The sequence below is a fragment of the Octopus bimaculoides genome, chromosome 3, assembly GCF_046866305.1.
Source record: "Octopus bimaculoides isolate indiv1 chromosome 3, ASM4686630v1, whole genome shotgun sequence".
Lineage (NCBI taxonomy): Eukaryota > Metazoa > Mollusca > Cephalopoda > Octopoda > Octopodidae > Octopus > Octopus bimaculoides.
In genome coordinates, this window is record NC_142930.1 from 64,145,173 (window position 1) to 64,150,172 (window position 5,000).

The following is a 5,000-nucleotide window of genomic DNA, read 5'->3' on the forward strand; positions in this document are numbered from 1 at the left end:
TTGGAGGAGGAGATAAGTTGATTACATTGACCTCAGTGTTCAACTAGTACTTATTTTACCAACCACAAAATGATGAAAGGCAAATTAACATTGGCAGAATTTGAACCCAGGCAAAATGCTAAGCTGCTAAGCATTTTGCCTGGTGTGCTGATGATTCTGCCAGCTTGCCACCTTAATAATAATAATAATAACAATGATTATGTAATAAGTTATTAATATGAAGGAAAAAAACTTTATATGAAACCTACAACAAAAAAAAATTATTATAACCTCCTAAATTCTGAAGAATTAATTTTAAATTACTTTCAGATAATTGCTTAATTTCCAATTAGTTGATACTGACAATGAGTGTGGTTGTGTAACTCAAAGGTTCCATGATTATTAACACGAGCGTGATAGACCATGGTCATGGATAAGTTCTTATTGAAAGGAGTATTAGGGAAGACGAGTTGTTTTATCATTTAATGCTACATTTTCTTTTCAATCCTATAGGTTTGATGAAATATAAACTAACAAAATAGTGAGGCTAATCAGTCAACTATATCTTCTCACTTACAAAATTGGCCTTCTGTTGTCACAAAAGAGATTATAATTGTTAAAAATTGGGTAAAGATGACAAATGATAGAGATCTAGGCTACATATTTAACTACATTCAATATGGTGCTTTGCAATTTAGAATTCAACTTCAGCTAGTACCAGCTTTACCTTTACCCCTCCTGAATTAATTAAACATGCAATGATTGTACTTTAAATATTTGTACAGATAAGCTATTGGAAGTTCATAACTAAAAAAATAGGTTCAACCTTAAATTCTTGATGGTAGCTCTAGTCAAACTAAAGGAATCTTTAACTATGGCCTCGACTGTAGATAGTATTTTGTGGATGGATACAATGCTTCTGAATAAAGCAGTTTTGTAATTTTATTTTATTTTCATTGCTTGACAACTATTTATTCATGCTAATATGGATAGGATGACAATTGCAAATTATACATTTGCACATTATCAAAGCAGGTTCTAATTACAATGAAGTTGTTAGTAGTTAGTCAAGCAAATAAAGTCATCTGGCCATTCTTAGTGTCACAAGTACAGTATTATAAAAAGATTTCAACTTGTGACCATGCGGTCATTAGTCTAATATTTTAATCCTGTCTTGAAACTCTGAATTCTTCATAAATACTAATTTAAAAATAAATGTCAAGATATTACCAAATCCAGCTGGGTTACACTTATTAAGATAGCTTCTGTCTAAAGTGTCATGGTTGAAACTAACATGAAACATTTAGATATTTAGTGTATGGGATAAAAATGATTACCTTTCTGTCTTGTCTTTTTACATTTCATTTCTATGTTAAGTTATATATGATTCTAATTGGCCTATTTAGATATCAGTATTGTATTTTTTCTGGTTCTTTCTTTCATTTTTTTAAAAATCAGTTTCTTATTTTTCCCTGAAGCATATACTGAATTAGAGTGGAGGCCCAGTGGTTAGGGCAGCGGACTCGCGGTCATAGGATCGCGGTTTCGATTCCCAGACCGGGCGTTGTGAGTGTTTATTGAGCAAAAACACCTAAAGCTCCACGAGGCTCAGGCAGGGGGTGGTGGCGAACCCTGCTGTACTCTTTCACCACAACTTTCTCTCACTCTATCTTCCCATTTCTGTTGTGCCTGTATTTCAAAGGGCCAGTCTTGTCACACTCTGTGTCCCGCTGAATCTCCCCCAAGAACTACGCTAAGGGTACATGTGTCTGTGGGGTGCTCAGCCACTTGCACGTTAATTTCACGAGCAGGCTGTTCCGTTGATTGGATCAACTGGAACCCTTGTCGTCGTAACCGACGGAGAGCCAACCATACTGAATTAGAAATTCTTCAAAAAATGTTAACATGGAAAATATTAATACAGCTTTCTGAGGTATACTTGCTTGGCAAGTGATTTGATCTGGGTTGTGTTAAAACTGTTACACATTTAAAATTATACATAAGCACAACATTAACTTCTGCTAGTTCTGTGTCAAAAAGTGCGAGCAAAGGTATCAAAATATTTTATCACACATCTACAACATGATCACTGATACAATTCTACTGCTTTAAAATATCTAGAAATGTCAAATCAAATAAAAATTTCATAAATTTAATAATTGATGAATGCTCCTGCAAGAACCAAATGAAATGTCACATATTTCATTTGATACTTGTAATATTAATAATAATTATATATATATATATATATATTTCTGATTCTTTGAGTTAGTTGGTATAAAAACAATCTATTCTTAAACTAATGTATAAGCATCAACCACTAAGTGGATGGATATCTTATTCAAATTACATTACTCCACAATGATCATAAAATAGATACAGATCTCATTTCTCTCTTTTGCCATATAGAACATTAATTCAAACAGATGGCTACCAAAGAACAGAAAATCAAGCCAATGTATTATTTATGATGTAGCATTTTCTCCAGCATTCTATATGAATCTCTAAGAGAGGTGACCTCTTCGCTTTTAAAATTTTTATTGATTTATTCTATACAAAAGGGGACAAACCAATGATAGAGGTCAACCCTAGGTTATTCGAAAAGTTATGCTGAAAGTTTTGTGAAAAAAAGTATGAAGTGCAACACACACATACAGCGAATGTAATCTATGAAGAATATCTTTTATAAACAAAAGTGCAGTTTGTTTGCATGCTGTGAGTGGAAAGTAATGCTTGGAACAGGCTCTATGGTGCTACTTAGGCATATATCAGTAGAACATAACATAACTATTGTTTTTTGTTTGTTTGTTTTTTTTGTAGGGTTGGGTGGGTCTTTTCACTCATTACTTAAAATACTGGTTTAAGACTAGTTTACATGGATATTTCTGGTTTTGATAGCATTAACTTTTAACAATTCTAGTTCATCCTTTGCACATGTGAAATATACAAAGTCAAAAAAAAACTTACTGATATCATTTAGAAACTTTGCAAGTTGCAGTCCAAACATTGCATATATTTATTTATTTACAAATAAGATTTCTTTTTATTATAAACAAGTTCAAAATACTGTTATTGTGAGTGTAATGATAAGTTTTGCTTATATTCATAATATAGAGTTATTGATTTTGTTTTGTACATATAAATGGTGTATAAATATGGCAATGATTCTCTATGAATATTGTGATAGCATTAAGTTCAACAGAAAATAGACAGTTCAGGTGACTAATTAAATGCATAGCATATATTCAAAATATTCTGAGAAATGTGTAATCTGAACTATGCTCATTATCAACTGTAATAAAAATATTTTCACTTTCAAATGTTGTTTACAAGAGAAGACATTAGTTGTTGATATTGTTTAACCCCTGATCACCTCTAATTGAACAGAACTATGATCAAAGGCATTCCAGTAAGGACCATCCTGTCCTGATTTCATATATGATATTATCTAGGACTTTTTTTTATGCAATTTGAGGGATTTTCGGTCACTATTTCTAGCAGGCTGAGCTTGAAAAGACATTTGTGTGGTGGACAATGAGTAAAGAATTACTGAACAGAGTTAATTGAATTATGGAACTAATAGTATAGTGAGTGAAATCTCAATACAGTGAAGATAAAGTCTGAACAAACCCATTTGTACTGATTTAAGGGAGCTGAGTCAAATTAACTAGTTTATCACAAATAAACAAAAACTGATGAAGTTAAAATGTTAACTTCTTAAACCTCAATTAAATTTACCTCCCTCTCTCTCTCTCTCTCTCTCTCTCTACTTTTTAATTATTTTTTGCATGAATGATTCATGTTTATACTTAACTAAACTGCCTCTGAATATATCTCTGTATGTGCTAAGTCTGCAAGTGATTATTAAAATGTTATCATCTAAATTCAAATATTTCTTCTAGTTTTATGTTAATGGCTGGAATACAATTCAATATAGCTTTAGTTCCAATCTTATATATTCAGGGAAATTCTAATTACTTCAGCCAAATGTTTTGACATATAGTCAATAATAAAGACACTGTTGAGTCAAGATTTATATTGAGATATGAAATTTAAAGAAAAATATCCAGTTATTTTAATACTTAAAATCTTGCAGGTACAAAAAAAAAACAAAAAAAAACGTGATTTCTCACATACCCCCCCCCCCCCCCCAACCCACCCATTTTTATATTCCCTTAATGTGAATGTGGTCCTTAGCCAAAGAAAAATTTTGCTATTTTCACTTTACTGATCAAAATGTCGATCAAATTGACTTGAAATTAGGTTCAAACCAGGTTTCTCCACTCACATGCCTGTTGCCTTATTCACTATTTATTCATAAATATTATATAAAAGCAGTTGAATATAATATTTGTTTTGAGTTAATATATTGCTGTAATAATAAGTTAATAGTTAACTATAACAGGTGTCAAAATAGTTTCCTTTCCTTTTTCAGTCCTCCTTTACTACAAATACATTATGTATTACATTTAAATAACTTCTTTTAATACAAAATTTAATTGGTTTCAATTACATTTGTTTCATAAATTTTAAGATTTCCACTTTGGAAAACATGATCATTTCATGTTTTCAACTTTATTCTGCTGAGCCAAATCCTTCTTCTCAACATTTGTTTTATATAAGAAAATATAAACATAAACCCATAGTTGATTGAACCTTATAAGTTTTCTCTTAAACTTTCCTCCTTGCAAATTTTTGATGAAATGATTGAATCATTACAAAGGAATGAAAAAGAGAGAGTATGTGTCTGTGAGTATGATATGTGCAGTATGTACTTTGCATTTTTTTATTTTCTAAATTATTCTCTTTTTAGTAAAAATGAAAAATTTTTTTTAAATGTTTGTTTTGCCATTCAGTTTTGTCATGAACCGACACTGATTTAATGTTGTTAAATGGTGTATCAAATAAAACCTCAGGCCTGATTGTTTACTTCTTCCCCACCCCTACTCTTCTTAATTATATGCCGTTTCCTTGTTATCGCTATTTTCAGAGCAATTCATTATTTCCACTCGAAATCTTTA